General features: G+C 39.8%; 1 protein-coding gene across 5 annotated transcripts in view; it reads right to left on the bottom strand.

The window, feature by feature from the left end:
• Positions 1–17,326, bottom strand: part of fat3a (FAT atypical cadherin 3a) — a 434,014-nt gene that overhangs the window by 184,992 nt on the left and 231,696 nt on the right. The gene's annotated exons all lie outside the window — the stretch shown is intronic.

The following is a 17,326-nucleotide window of genomic DNA, read 5'->3' as shown; positions in this document are numbered from 1 at the left end:
AGATACAATAAAAAAATCCTCAGGAAACAGCCCACATACGCATCCCCCACCACATACATACACGCACACACCATAGAGTCCTATAATTGGATTTATAATTAGGGATTGAGTGTAATTTCAGACACATGTTCTCTCTCTCCTTATGCTCATTTCCACCATCTGCTGTAAAATGTCTACAGTACAACACCACATTTTACTTGTTGAATAATTTGTCAGACTGTTCGGAGAATTCTGTCCACAAAAAAAAAAAAAAAAAAAAAAAAAAAAAAAAAAAAAAAAAGAAAATATTAATAAATGAAAAAAACAGCATATCTAACAAATCTCTGGACTGTAATTTGCATCATATTATAACACACAACATCAATGAACATTTATTTTCATAAAGTACACCTTGTTATAAGGCACAATGGTGCATCAATGTACTGGGCTGCCAGCCCTCCCAGTCAAAATGGATTCTGGATACATGGATACATCAAGATTTGACTTTTAGGTCCATATCACCCTGAATAGGTGCACGAGTATTAATCTATCTGTCTGTATGTCCATTCGTCAATCTGTCCGTCCAAGTCATCACTACTTTGGTAAGCAGAGGCGCCAAAGTGACTTGTCACCCAAGGCACCATGGGCTAGGAATGCCACTGGAAGGCACCCAAGCATTTTAAATCCAAGTGTTGAATTTCACTTTTCTGACAGAAATGTTTTGTTTGTTTCCAGAAGTTTTGCTTGATTCCAAACTGGAAAAACACATCTCATTAAAACGGGTTAAATGACTTTGTTTTCAATGTAAATCTATTAGAAATAAGTGAAGTCTTAACAGACTTATTTTAAGCAATAAATTAGTATATTTAATCTTAAAGCAGTAATGTGAAGTAATTTCTTAACATGCCAAATAGGGTCACAATTAAAGTAATTAAACATTGTCCAACAAATAAAGCATGAAAAAATAATTTATATGTTGTATATTTGACAAAATAATCGCGTTTCCAAAGTTCGAGCCTGAAAGGGGACGAACCCGGAAGTGATATGTCACACTGGGAACAGCGATGGCAGCTCCATACATACGGCCGCCATACAAAGCCCTTCAAACAATGATTCAAACAGCGATATAAGCGATAGATCGAGCGCAAGGGAGGAGATCCAAGTTTTTGAAGAGTTGGAGGAAGAAGAGGAGGTTGGAATTTTATGTTGGACCTAACATGTATTAGCCAGACGCTAATCAGGATGCAAACAATGTGCCTAGACTACCTGACATGGAATGGATACAAGACCCATCGAGATTACAAGATTGGTGAAATATAGGCTGTTATTATTTTCATGATTTGCACATACAGTAATTTTATGTTTTTGTCTATCTGATGACATTGTTAAAAAAAACAATAATCAGACTTCATGTTCATTTTGGCAGATCCGGCAGCTCTCGTGCATATAAAATAATAATATAAAAACGTTGGGGGGAAAGAAGGAGATGAGTCGTTGATGGCTTTCTCCACTTTATTGTGGCAACAATAAGAAAACAAAATAATAGCGGACTGCCGCCACATTCGACCGCCAAGTTTTGCGTCTCGCTGATCTCCTCCTCGCCTCCTACTACTCCAGCGTCTCTTAAATGGATCGTGCATAGTGTCTTGTTATGAGCTTTTTGTTTACAAATGTATCGAACACACGACGTTTTGACAACTTTGTTTCTTTATTAACACATGGAGCTAACAGTACAACACAGCTCGGGGCTCTCGGGAGGAAGTGGCGTCTAATGGCATGAGGAAATGTAGTTTTTTCACACAAGCGAACAGATTACAAAGCACCACTTCAGTGTTGTCCCGAGACTACATTTCCCATGATTCACTGCGTGACCTGCGCGCTCGCTGATTCGCTGCCAGACATTAAAAGCAACGCGCTTGTTGTTGTCACCTATCAGCGGCTCTCGTACAGTAAAACACAAACTAGAAGGCTATCAAGCGATCATCGTGAAAGCAACGCCGAACCGTACAAATGCAATGCAATGGTTGAAGCATGAAGGTGGAAATACATAATACAAATACAAATAAATGTGCACAAACTCACCGGCGGTGTGTGTCTCTTTCGGCAACGTGACCGTGAATTACCGCGACACTGACCTACTTATATCCACATCCACACCCCTTTCCCGATTGACAGTGGATTAACCCTTTCGGACAAGATCGTCAATGACGTACAATTTAAACACGCGTAACCTAGCGAACACAATAACAACTATGATCGGGGATTGCCACGAGTTAACTTTCGGCTAACGTCACTAGCTTATACTGTTCATTCCACAACAGTTGGCAGCTCTGCTTTGACAAAGTCGTCAGTCATCTATCCAAAAATCACACTTTTTGGCAAATCCTTGATCATAAGCAGACCGGTTAAGGAAGCAGGCATCTTCGAAGTGTTTGCAGCAGAGAACACTACTCGATGATGGCGTGAAATTCATTCGCTTCGTGCGAACGAAATATGTCCATTTACGGGCCCTGCTATCCTTTGGCCACTCATACAACTTTTCGTTTGAGTGAGAACAAACCATCGCCATACACCGCCGTGGCATCTTACCGAGAAGCAATGCAACAAACAATACTGTTCTATGGTGGACTTCCCTCGCACTTCCCTGTGTGACGTAATTTCCAAAGATTTCCGAAGATTGCCCAAGTAAAGCATTTTTGTTGTCAAGGGTGTGCTATGGGTTAAACAAAGAATCTGGAAGGGTTGCGTTAAAAAAAATAACGAAAATATGCTTATAGCTGTTTAGCCATTGATATTATTCAAAAACATGGTTGGCCAAGCTTACTTCACATTACTGCTTTAAAAAAAGGTTTGAAAGTCAAATATTCTTAATTCAAGAATAAATATTGTTTAAAACATTATTTGAAAGCAAATTTTTCTTCATTTAGGTGAAAAATGACCAACTTTTGGATGTATGGCTTAAGAAGACTAAATTCAACCCCAAGCAATAAAGTATGGAATCACCATTCTCGGACCAGCATTCACTCAGACATTTCATCATGTAGAACAAACTCAGATAAAAAGCTTGAAAAAATAATGAATTAGTTCAAAAGTGCAACTCTTTAGCATTCAGAAACACTAAAAGAAATGAATAAAAAACATTGTGGTGGTCAGTAAATGTTACTTTTATATAGCAAGTGCAGGGAGATATACAGTATATGGAATCACTCTATTCTGAGGAAAAGAATATGGAATCATGAGAAAAAAACAAAGAAATAACAATCAAAACACATCTCTAGTATTTAGTAGCACCACCTCTGGCTTTTATGACAGCTTGCAGTCTCTGAAGCATGGACTTGATGAGTATTCTTCATCAATTTGGTGCCAACTCTCTTTGATTGCAGTTGCCAGATCATCCTTGCAGGTCGGTGCCTTGTTGTGGACCATTTCTTTCAATTTTCACCACAGGTTATCAACGGGGTTGAGATCTGGGCTATTTGCAGGCCATGACATTGACTGGATGAGTCTTTCTCTAAGGAATGCTTTAATAGTTTTATCTTTGTGGCATGATGCATTGTCATCTTGAAAATGACAAACATATTTTCAATTGAAGGGATCAGAAAGCTGTCTAAAAATTCAATGTAAACTTGTGCATTTATTGAAGATTTAAACAGTCATCTCCGCAGTGCCTTTGCCTGACATGCAGTCCCATATCATTAAGGACTAAGGGTATTTGGATGTTTTCTTCAGGCAGTCATCTTTGAAAATCTCACTGGAACAGCACCAAACAAAAGTTCCAGCATCATCACCTTGTCAAGAGTCAAGAATCTGCATTGGACAAGGTGTCAAGAGTCAATAATCTGCACTGGACAAGGTGAAAGTCCTACCTCTCCAGCCACTGCTTAGTGGTAATGGTAGTTACAGCATCTTAATATTTTTTTTGGTCTTTATTTTGATGTGTTATAGTTTTTTTATACAAAGTATTTTGACGTAAATTTCAACTTTAACAGTGAAATCCGATTTAGGCGGAAATTCGGGTTACGTCGGATCATGCTCACCTAAAAGGGGAGGAACTCAGGAAGTCAAGCACCAAGTTACAGATTACAGGTTGAATTACAGACAGTTCTTAGTCGTAAATAGTCAAGATTTGCTTTAAGTCAAATGCAGAATTGAATAAGAGGGAAAATCACAGTGGATGGGATTACTGATCTGAATGGACAGAGGACACCCGACATGTCACATTTATATTCAAAAGAGGAGCTCAGCAATAAAATCCAGCACATAGCGTCTTAACGGCAGTTCATTAATAAGCAATCGGAACATGCAGTCTAACTTATTCATCAGCTATTTCCAACAGGTCAGTCACAGCATTCTAGAATAAACTACTGTAACAGCTCTAACATTCTGGCTCAATAATTTTTGCAATTAAAACGTGTTCTGCATAACGTTTCACAAAAATAATCCGATTATTGAGGAACACAATAAACTCAACAATGTATTTTTTCCTCAAAAATCTAAAAAGTATTTTAAATTCTTTAGTTTGCACAGTTTGACAGTCATTATAGACAGTGTTGATCGATGTTTTCCGTTTCTATTAATTTGCCTCACAGTTTAATCAGTTGATGTATCGATCTAGAACAATAAATTGTTAAACATCTCATAATACTAAGACAATCAATTCAAGATGTGACCAAAAATTCGGCGCTGAAAACCTGTAAATAGCTAAAATTGCATTTTTGGTTTTAAGTTAAAGGACTAAGAGTTTACCACTGAATAGTGTGAAGAATCGTAGTCCTCTTGTGATGACGCAATCAAAACACGGGGATAAGCAACCTTGCTTCTTGTCCTGCCTCACATCGTGTACAGTGCATTTGAGCCCATGTGTGAGTAGTTTGGAGTTTACAAATAAAGTAGTATTTAAATGCACACAGGGGAATTTGCTGTGGTTTATGGTACGACCATGTCCTCTTTTTGTCACATTTTTCTGCGACTTCCACACCCCCTCTGCCAGTCGCCGTTTAATCCGGCCGGGAGCGACTTTGCTCGGCTTCGTCGCTGCTAGGACTCAGCCCGCTCGTTTGGCTCTCGCTTCATTCCACTTTTTGCACAAGAAAAAAGTGAATCTTATTTTAAGAAGTACGAGAGATTGTAATAGCCTTGTAAAGAGCCTTACTAGTTTCGGCGAGAAAGTAATAGTTTTTTGTTGTTGTTGTGAACTACAGTTCCAAACAAACGTACATCGAGATCTCACTTAGCTAACATTTAGCTTAGCATCTGAAGGCATGAGATTCATTTTTCGAGTGTCCCAAACTTCCCAGAAAGGGCATTTATCAAGGTTTCTTCAGCCATGATGTCCTCCGAACAGAATGCTACGACAACGCCGGCACCTCTGTTATATGACACGTTCAATTTGCCACAAAATGCTCACTGCCACTGGAAACGCACCCTCCCAAGTGGTTTCAATCTACACGTTTCAAATTGAATTCATTAAATGGCATTAATCGGAAAATAATGAGCATTGATATACAGTATTTAGCATAAAAATAACTTCCAGTATACTCCAGTCCATTTTCAGTATGCCCTCTAACAGAGAGCCAGATGTCATATGCCTATCGATGACATATGCACATATCCCCAAGCAACACACCTACTATCAACTGTTAAAACTAGAGTGAAAGTTGCAGAAAGCTTTTTTCAGAGAGTCGGGCTTTCAAGTTTTGATTGAATCTGACATTAACCATCTGCTATTACACACATATGTATGTGTTTACCTACATTTTGGCCATGGTGTTGTGGAAACAGCTGCTGTTTACAACAATAAGGGTGTAAAATGAATGAATACACAAATACGTTCTTCCTCCAAAGTTCATTTTAAGTTTCGAAATGCTCACCAGTGTTGGCAATGGGTCATAAAACATCTAGGCCAAAGCTAAACAGCCACATTTGTGTGTAGTTAGCCACAAACTTTGTTTATGTGCTAGCTAGTCCTTATCACTGGGAAATAAATAAGCTTTAAATCAGATGGCACCAATTAAAATTACCTTCTGTTGTAAGCGTGCTGTTCTATGATCACGCCAGCCTGTTCAATGACGTAGCGTCTTTAAAGTACTGTAAGAAATGAAGTATTTGACATCTGAGCGCTGGCTTCAACATAACTCGAAAGTGGATTAACCTCTCTCCCAGTGTTATTTGGCACCGATTGACCACGGAAAACCGGAGATATGATCTGTTTAAGTTCATAATAGTAACTATGAAGGAACTATTCACTATTCAAACTGAAAAATATTTTCTCCACCAGAGGGCAGTCATGCTCTTTGGATGAGTAATGCTTCATTACTGTGTTTTTTTCTCTCTCACTGGAATTCAATATTTTTGGGGTTTTTTTGTATTTCTTTGGCTTAATGTGGTTATGTAATGGGTTATTGTACAGTATCATTATCATCAGATCATATTGGTAAGTTTTTGCTGGGAGAAAAAAAATGGTACCATTGTATACAAAAAAAAAAAAAAAAAAAGAAATCCAACAAAAATAAGCAATTACTCACAGTGTTACTCATCAATTGAGTATTCTTTTCACTGGGTACTTCTTTACTTGTACTTGAGTACATTTTTTGTATGACTACTTTTACTTTTACTTGAGTAATATTATTTTGAAGTAACACTACTCTTACTTAAATAAAATTTATGGCTACTCTACCCACCTCTGGTAGTTTGCCTGCATTTTATTAAAGTGCAGTACTTGCTCTCTCCACTCGGTGACGAGGCAGGAAAACACTTTGTGACAATCATCCGCATTGGTTGGTTGTCCCACACTATAGCGTTGCTTGGCCCTTGTCATTTCTTAAAATGATAGCAATCTTCTGAATGAAATTGAATGGTTTTTAAATTGTTGCACTTGAATAAGGAACAAGAGTACAGTGGTACCTCAACATACGATCCCATCGACATACAATCTTTCGACATCCGACATTACATTTGAGTTGACATTTGTCTCAACATATGACGACATGCTCGAAATACGGCGATTTATGACAGCGTTACAATTTAATGCAAGACAGAGGCACGGCAGATTTTCTTGTGAGAGAAATCAATATGGGTCCCAACATGGTAAGTGCAGGTGGTAAAAAAAAGAAAAATGTGACACCATTAAAATTAAGATGGAAATCACAGAAAAATATGAGCGTGGCGTGCGTGTCAGTGAACTGGCTTGACAATATTGCCAGAATATGTCTACGATCTCGACGGTCCTCCCCCGACCTCTGTCCGCCAGTCTTTATAAGTTAAGATGACAATTATTATTATTGTAACATCAGCAAGAAAATCGCCAGTTGCGTCAAGCTTTTAAACATTTATTTCACAAATTGTGCAACTCAACACAGCTATTGTCCGCTGTAGCCTACGCCAACAACAACATGAAAAGAGAAAGTAAAAACTCTTCTGCACTTCTCTCACTCTGTTTTCAGTCAAACGGTGCGTTCGGTAACAGCATGCAAAACACAACCGCCACATATGAGCCCCATTTGTTACATTATTATTATTATTGTTGTTGTTCCGATTTGTATTTATAATTTATTTGTTTTGCTATATGTAATTGCTACTTGTAATTGTACCGGCAGTACTTTATTTAGGATTCAGGGTAGGTTTTTGGGCTGTGTAATCGATTTGTATTCTTATGGGAAAATCCCACTCGACATACGACCATTTCGACTAACAAACCAGGTCCTGGAACAAAATAAATTCGTATGTCATGGTACCACTGTACTGATGTGACCCGTTAATGTCTGTGTCATCTTCGTGTCAGTTGACCCGGGAAATTGCTTTCAGGATTACCTGTTTAAATACTTGGATTTAGGAGTTCAGCGTATGTCTGAGAAGGGCTTGTGTTGACAATAAAGTTAGTGGAAGCTAGCATACCAATATAAATTGGACACTGATTTCTAAGCATAATAACTCTATACCTTACAAAGTATAAAGCCCATGCTTTAAGGCAGGTGTGCCCAAGTCCAGTCCTCGAGAGCCCCTATCCAGCTTGTTTTCCATTTCTCCCTCCTCCAACACACCTTACTCTAATAATCAGGATCATTAAAAGGCTCCTTCAGAGCTTGCTGATGAGCTGATCATTTGATTCAGGTGTGTTCAAGAAGGGAAACATGGGAAACAAGCTGGATAGGAGCTCTCGAGGACCGGACTTGGGCACCCCTGCTTTATGGGGTGCCCTACAAACAACATCCGGATTACATTTACTTGAGTAACTTTTGGATAAAAATGTGCTTTGTACTAGTTTACAATTAAATTAAAACAGCTTGCAGTGTTGCTTCAGCAGAAAAGAACTCATCAATTTTTCAGGTTATTGTAAAAATACAAAACTCACTGCACTCACACACTCATTCATAACATAACATTCAGTTGAGTACTGAACAGAACATCAAAATCTTGTCCAATCGCTAATCACTGTCTGAAACACACTAATGTCAGACATAGGCGATGTGATAATTGCCTGCACAAGTTGTGTTGCACAGTGTTGTCAGTAACGCGTTACAGAGTAATGCGTTAGTGTAATCAGATTACTTTCTTCAGTAACGAGTAATCTAACGCGTTCATTTTTCCAAGCCAGTAATCCGATTAAAGTTAGTTTCCCTAGTGCCTGTGCGTTACTATTTTGTTTTTGCCTCATAATGTATGTAGAATGAAGAATACTGTAGTCATGTAAGGAGAGCATTTCTCATCGGGGAAAAAGAAAAACGGGTCACGTGTATTACGATGCTGTTTGAGGCTGTCTACCACGGCGGTCAACAACGTATATACTGCACATGGATGCCTTTGCTCACTGGAAATACAGCCATTACTTCACATTTCTGTCCAGTAAAGATGACATAAATATCTCCGTCCATTGCAAACTTTACGCTGGCTGAAAATGACTGTCGGCCGCTAAAAACTCTACATCCAGTTCAACAAGGAAGCACTTGGAATTACAGGACAACGCGACAAAACCCGAAACAAAGCCTACAGGTGACAAGACATCCAGCACAAATACAGTTTGTATCCAGCCTTTATGCACATTTTACTGTCAATGTTTGTAACCATAGGCGGAGTTTTACTTTTGTGGGGGTCAAAAGTTTGGACACACCTAAACATTTTTACGTTTTATATATTTTTCCTACTATTGTAAATCCTATCTGAATACATCAAAACTATGAACGAACATGTGGAATGGCAAAAAAAAAAAGTGAAATAACTGAAAACAGGTTTTATATCCTACATTCTTCAAAGTGTCCACCTTTGAGGTGTCGCCAAACTTTTGGCCAATACTGTATGTATACATATAAATAAAACTGTTCAAGGTCAGTTGTTGTTGGTTGCGTTTGAAAGCTTAGGTTTACAGAAATTCTAGATACCCATCTTGCCTCCACAGGTGTAGTTTTGGCTTAGCAAAGCAAAAGCTAGTGTCTTAGGTGCTAGTCACATGATCTGCTCGCAAAATTATTTTGACCCATTATGAAATACTTTGTAGGATTCTTGTTCATTTCCTTAATTTTTGTTGTTTGTTTTATTGCTTTACAACTTTTATAGACAATATTTTAACAGCTAGTTCTTTTTTTTTTTAAAGGGGAAGTTCAGAATTTTTGACATTAGGCTTTATCTTAGAGTTAGCAGGGGTTTATTTAATTGTTGGAGTTGATTTGAACAAATTCCGTGCAGTTTGTCAGTTCTTTGTTAGTTTCAGGGCTCCGGGGTGGCTAAGCTATCGCGAGTCAATGGTGGTTGAAATCAACTCCATCGACTAATTAAACCCCCGCTAACTCAAAGATTAAGCCTTATGTGAAAAATTCAATTACATGCAATGACATTTTTTGTCATTTTTATGTTGAGGCAGCAAAAGGAGAAAAATTGGTAAAAAGTAACTGATAAGTTACTTTTAAAGTAACTTAGTTACTTTGATAATAAAGTAATCGGTAAAGTAACTAGATTACTTTTTTGAGGTGTAATCAGTAATCAGTAATTAAATGACTTAAGTAATCTGTGACAACACTGGTGTTGCAGTGCACTGCACATGACATTGCACATTGCTGTCTTTTACTGCACGGATATTTTATTTATTTATTTATTTATTTTTTAAATAGTTTTTTTCTATATACGATGTGCCAACTGCTGCTGGGAAACAATTTCACCAATTGCGCCATACAAAGCAACTCAATTTAGATTTTCAGGTTTATCCAACCAAGACATTCACAACATCAAATACGTGGCCAATTTACTCCTCTCATGTGCCATTTATGTTTTAGTTGTATAATATAATCTGCAATGCTGTTGACGCTAACCTTACACCACTGCACATGAACAATGCAATTGGTTTGGCAAAATATGTTGTGTTCATACTGTAGCCAATTCTATGCGCCATTGGATCTGTGGAGAGATGTGGGAAATTTTGATTTGCATATGCCCACCCACGGACACGCTCTGCCCACATAAAGGGAACTGGATGTTAGCGACGGGATCTGTCGTTCACTTGAGTAAACGAATCCATTCCGGATCGTTCAGTAAAAAGATTCGTTCAAACGAATCGTTCAACGAATCGTTCGCCCCCCTCATCTCCCTCCCCGCCCAAATGAATCGTTCGGTTAGTGAACGGGAAGTGACGTTGCCGAACGAATCACCAAAGACCGCTTCGCAGTATAACTGAACGGGAAGTGACATTCTTAGTCCCTCCCTCTCTCTTGCACACAGGCTCCTCATTGACCGCTCGTCGTAGTTTCAGTAATGAGTGACAGGCAATATCATTCTGCTTTCACAGACAGCCTCGTCTCCCTCCCGCTGCTGCAAAAGCGAGGGAGAACTTCCGCGTCGTCTGTCCTAGTTCTATGGGCTCAAAGTCATGGCTTGTGCTTGCATTTCGATTGAGGACACGGTTAAACATTTTCCTTTTGTGGGGGAAGCGGGGGGGTTGGGGTCGGGGACGCACGGACTTTCTTTAGCATGTTCTTGATCACATTTACAATGCTGCTACCAGCCAACGCAGCATGCTTGCTGTCACGAAAATAAAAATAAATCGAAAGTTTAATTTCTAAATATGGAACGACCAACACATCATATTTACCTCTCGCTCTGTTGTATTTTTGTTTTTATGCTCATCAGTATTATTTTTAGTTACTATTGTTAAAACTATAAGTGTAAATAGCTAGTTGTCGAATGTGCTGCTCTGAAGTAAAGACAATACTACATTTTGATATTTTACAGTTTAATTGCAAATCAATATTAAGATGATCGTATTGAATTTTTGCACTGGTATTAATAAATAAAATAATCCGGTCCCCGCATCTCAGATCGTCAAATGCTGACGAGAAATGATTGCTTGCTCCTTACGATGTCGCCTTTCTACCCTCATTAGTCTGTTAAGAAAAATATAGACATATTGCGACATCTCCCGTGTCCGCGTGCGTTGTTTTGGGGCGCTTGAGTAGCGCATGATGGACGGATTGACATAATTTGTCAAACCAACCGACACGCTCTGACACGAAAAAAAAAAATAAAACACTCGGAAAAAATTGACATATATATACAGTTTCATTGCAAATCAGTATTATGGAGATCGTATTGAATTTTTGCACTGGTTATATATATAAAATAATCCGGTCAGCTCCCCTGTCGTCCCCGCATCTCAGATCGTCAAATGCTGACGAGAAATAATTGTTTGCTCTTTACGATATCGCCTTTCTACTCTCATTAGTCTGTTAAGAAAAATGTAGACATATTGCGACATCTCCCGTGTCCATGTGCGTTGTTTTGGGGTGCTTGAGTAGCACATGATGGGCGGATTGACATAATTTGTCAAACCAACCAACACCTGACACGAAAAAAAAAATAAAACACTTGGAAAAAATGGACATGTATATACCGTTTCATTGCAAATCAGTATTATGGTGATCATACTAAATATTCTTTTTTTCTGTGCACATATGAGGTAAATATCGCTGCCATGAAGCCTCCTTATAGTGACAGTTCTTTGCCCCCTTCATTGCCGTCACGCGACCGCAGCTCAGCTTTTGCTTGCCTCGTAGCTACCCGTGTTTTAAATTACTGTAAATTTGATAGTATGTCGTAATAGGTAGTCGCGAGTCTGTTGAGAAAAGTAGTACACTAAACCATGCTCGCTAGATTTGTGTGGTGTTTTTGTCTTTTTGAGCTGCATTTGATAGGCTCCACGTTAACAAATATGTGACAAAGTCCTTTCCTTTCATTTTTTGATTCATTCACCGCATAGTCATTACTGGAAAGTCAAGTTAGCAGCAAGCTAGGTCAGGAACCGGAGGACCGAGTCACTGAACGGGAAGTGACAAAACTCAGTCTTGCCCCCCTGCCTGCACGCTGGCTGCTCATTGGCCACACGTGGAAGTGAGTGACATACGCCCTGATTCTGTTTCCGGTCCCTCCCCTGCCCGCGATGAGGCTGGCGTCTGATTCGTCGTTTGCGATGTCAGAAGACGCTGCCGCTTGCTCAACGCCCTCCCACGCAGTGAACAAGCACCAACTTCATAGAACGAATCAGTGCAGATGGTGATTAGTTCGGTCTCGTTCACCCAAACAATTCGTTCAAAAAGAACGAATCGTTCGCGACCGATACAACACTACTGGATGTAGTACTAATGGCAGTTTGGGCACCACATATGGTATCCCATTCATGTAGTTCTGATGTGTTCTAAGTTTTAAACTTTGTTACCTCCTCTTTCACCTTAGAAAAAAAAAAAAAAAAAAGACATGAAATATTGTGTTTGTTCCTAGGGGACGCTACACACATTTACGCATATTTTCATTATTTATTTATTTATTTAAATTTTATCAAAGCTTTCACCAATGTTCCCCTAGCTGTTGAGTTTGGTGAGTTTTGAAGCATTCTGAGAGGGTCAAAGTAGGGCTCAAAGCATCGGCGGGACAAAGAATGACTACTAGGGAGCGCTACATAGTGTATTTGGAATTTGTCTTTACACGGTTTCAAAGATTGCACCTGTCTTGACCTGCCTGCCAATTTTGGTGCATTTTGAAGCATTCTAAGGGGTTCAGATTGAGCTCAAAGGGGCTGCGGAACAAAGAATAACTATAATAACTAGGCCTGCAAGCAGGACTGAACGGGCCCTCGCAATCTAGCGCAACTCGGACGTCACGCAACTCGGACTGTGTGCAGGTCAGGGTGGTGGCAGATGCTCCTCTCTAATCATCTCATTAGAACCTAACATGCTCGAAAGTCGCCTATTTACATTCCCACACCCAAGAGATAAAAACCCCTATTGGAGAGAGTACTACAAAAAAGGAGCCACTACTGAGCTGTGCAGCCAAGCCCTTATTCAAAACCAAAATTAATCTTCTAACTGGGCCAATTCGACGAAGTGTGCCAAATATTGTGGCTATATAAGCTGCCTGAGTCTTTGAAAAAAAATATTTCCTTTAAATGGCGAATAAAGGGTCATCACGGCAACAGACAGAGACACGTGGACATGGGCCGTAAATAAGTATTACAATAGGTCTTCAAATTACAATGACCAACCTGAAAAGAACTGGACATGTATTGGAAAAACAAGTGACTTTCTATTGCCACTAGTTGGCGCTGTAGGGTTGATGCAAATGATCTCTATAAGGCCCTTCAGGGTATGACTCTCAACAAGCACGGGAAGTTTGGCGCAGATATGTTGTATATCTGCCGAGTTATGACTGTTCAAAGTTTTTGGAGAGAAAAATTGTTGACAGTCATTTTCACTTTCCTGTTTGGACCCCTCCGCTTCAACAAAACTTCAATATTTTTCATCAGGCACCTGAAGACAGGTCTTAAGCCTTCCCTTATGCAGGTTTGAGGTCAACAGATTTTTTTTCCTTGGAGGAGGAACCTGTCTCGTAAAAAAAGGCATTTCCTGTTCTCACTAGGGGGCGCTAGGCCTAATGGGTAATATTTCAATGCACTCATGTTAAGGGTGGGATGTCGCACATACATGCCAGATATGAAAAAGATTGAACGTTGTGTGAAGGAACTATTAGTCATTTACTGAATTTGTCATTTTGCCGAAAAAATGGCCGACTTTGGCACCCCGCCCAGGTCAGGCCCGTGAATGAAAACACACCATTTTGATAACTTAAGATTTCATATGCCTCATGAACAGTCTCGCCAATTTTGAGAATGATCAAACTAATTCCCTAGGTGCCAAGGTGTAAAATGTGCACACTGTAAATCGATAAAAATTTCACATTCAATCCAAAATACCCGATTTCCTGTTGGGTTTGGAATATGCATGCAAGAGACTTTTTGGAGCAGTTTTGTACAAGGTATCGACTCTCCGAATTTCATCCCTCTACGTTGAAAAAACCTAAATGGAGAGGCCTTTTTGAAAATTTCAAGGGGGCGCCACTGAGCCATTTTGTTACATGTTTTCGTAACGTTGCAAGATTATTGAACGTTATGCAAAGCCACATGTATGTCCAAATTTTTGTGAGTTTTCGGGCATGTTCAAGCCTCCAAATGTAAACTCCTACTGTGAACCGATAAAAATTTCACATTCGATCCAAAATACCCGATTTCCTGTTGGATTTGGAATACGGGTGCAAGAGACTTTTTGGAGCAGTTTTGCACAAGGTATCGACTCCCCAAATTTCATCACTCTCTGTTAAAAAAACCTAATAGGAAACGCCTTTTTGAAAAATTCAAGGGGGCGCCACTGAGGCATTTTGCTACATTTTTTCGTAACATTGCAAGATTATCGAACGTTATCTAAAGCCGCATGTATGTGCAAATTTTTACGAGTTTTTGTGCATATTCAAGCCTCCAAATGTAAACTCCTACTGTGAACCCATGAAAATTTCACATTCGATCCAAAATACCCGATTTCCTGTTGGATTTGGAATATGGGTGCAAGAGACTTTTTGGAGCAGTTTTGCATAAGGTATCTACTCCCCAAATTTCCTTGCTCTATGTTGAAAAAACCCAATAGGAAAGGCCTTTTTTAAAACTTCTTTCTGTCGCCACTAGTTGGCACTGTAGAGTTGATGCAAATGACCCCTACAAGAACCTTCAGGGTATGACTCTCAACAAACACGGGAAGTTTGGCGCAGATATGTTGTATATCTGCCGAGTTATGACTGTTCAAAGTTTTTTGCGTGACAAATTGTTGACGTTCATTTTCACTTTCCTGTTTGGACCCCTCCGCCTCAACGAAACCTCAATATTTTTCATCAGGCACCTGAACACAGGTCTTAAGGCTCCCCTGATGCAGGTTTGAGGTCAACAGATTTTTTTCCCTTGGAGGAGGAACCTGTCTCGTAAAAAAAGGCATTTCCTGTTCTCACTAGGGGGCGCTAGACCTAATGGGTAATATTTCAATGCACTCGTGTTAAGGGTGGGATACCACACATACATGCCAAATATGAAAAAGATTGAACGTTGTGTCAAGGAACTATAAGTCATTTACTGAATTTGTCATTTTGCCGAAAAAATGGTCGACTTTGGCACCACGCCCAGGTCAGACCCGTGAATGAAAACGCACCATTTTCAAAACTTAAGATTTCATATGTCTCCTGAACAGTCTCACCAATTTTGAAGATGATCCAACAAACTCCTTCGGCGAAAAGGTCTCAAATGTGCACCCTGTAAATCGATAAAAATTTCATATTTGATCCAAAATAACCGATTTCCTGTTGGGTTTGGAATATGCGTGTAAATGCTTTTTTGGAGCGGTTTTGGACAAGGTATAGACCCCCCAAATTTCATTGCTCTACGCTGACAGACCCTAATGTTATAGGCCAATTTTAAAATTTCAAGGGGGCGCCACTGAGCCATTTTGTTATATTTTTTTGCAACGTTGCAAAATTATCGAAATTTACAATTTTCCGGACGTATGTGCAAATTTTGGTGACTTTTCGTGCATGTTCAGGCCTCCAAATTGGCCATTTTCATTTGCCCTGAAAAATAAAAAAAAAAAAAATAATAATAATCCTTTGCAAAACAATAGGGCCTTCGCACGCTTAGTGCTCGGGCCCTAATAATAATAAAACCAAGGAACCACAATAGGTTACCTAAAAAAACATTGTCACCTGCATTTCCATACAGTTCAGTTATGGATGTGTTCTAAGTCAAATTAAATCAAATCAACTTTTATTTGTTTAGACCAAATCACAACAACAGTTATCTCAAGGAGAAAATAAAACGTTTTAAAGTGCAGTAGCGCTACGCTGGATTTCGACCTACTTAAGCATTGTAGCTATTTTTTTTTTTTTTTTTTTCTGCCTCCCCAGGTAAGACTAATGTCCACCCACACCTGGCATCCTGGTAACACCACTGGGTACCACTGTATCAAAATAATGTTAATTAGGGCACTTTCACATTAGACCAAGAGGACCAGGGTCGGGTTTGCCTGGCACGGCCAGACTGTTCTCACTGTATTTTTTCAAACACTGAGAGAAAAGTCTGGGAACCAGCCCATTAACGGCCTCTCGAGCAGGTACGAAATCAATCGACAAATCAGATTTGTTTATTTGCGTGACGTGTTCTTAACGAGCAACGTCAATCTTGCGCGTCGGAAGTCGTCTCCACAACAACACAGATGGTGAACAGGAGAGCCGAGAATATGTTCCAATCCACGGTAAAATCAATTTTAAATTACCAAAAACACATCGACACGAGTCATTGACAACAGTCTGTTTCGCGCTCGCCATGTTGAATAAACTCCGCTCTCCTCGTATGTTTACTTCCGCGCGCAAGTCCCTCGTCCTGCCCTCGTCGTTTTACTAACGTCACGTCTGCCCGTCGCTGATTGGTCCACTCCGCTGTCTGTTTACTGCGGCTTGCTCCGCCCTGGAAATTGTATCCGCTGAATGGTGGCCAGACTCAATAGCTGGAACAGCGGTGAGTCTGGTGTACCAGGCAAGGGTCGGGTTGGAGAGCTACCTCGCAACAACACTTGAAAATGACTTGTTGAAAATTCAGTATTCACACTGTTCCAACCGAACTTTCATAGTCGCATTACGTGGACGTGAGGTGCACTCATTGATTGGACAAATTTAGAAGCAGAGATATCTCCCTCCTGGGAGATAGGGAGCGTGGAACGTGGCACGTAATGTAGCGCACCGGACCAAACTGTGCTAGTGTGAAAGCGCCATTACATACAGTGTATCACAAAAGTGAGTACACCCTTCGCATTTCTGCAGATATGTGGATAGTATATCTTTTCATGGGACAACACTGAATAAATGACACTTTCACACAATGGATAGTAGTCTGTGTGCAGCTTATATAATATACTACTAGTTAATCTATTTTCCCCCTGTTAGGGCCTCCGCCCCTCCCTCCTGAGGCCTGACCCACCTTGGGCAGGTGTGCATGTTTTTAGGTGAT

This window comes from Corythoichthys intestinalis, chromosome 6 (assembly GCF_030265065.1).
Source record: "Corythoichthys intestinalis isolate RoL2023-P3 chromosome 6, ASM3026506v1, whole genome shotgun sequence".
Taxonomy (NCBI): Eukaryota; Metazoa; Chordata; class Actinopteri; order Syngnathiformes; family Syngnathidae; genus Corythoichthys; species Corythoichthys intestinalis.
This window is presented reverse-complemented; position numbering and strand designations above follow the sequence as displayed.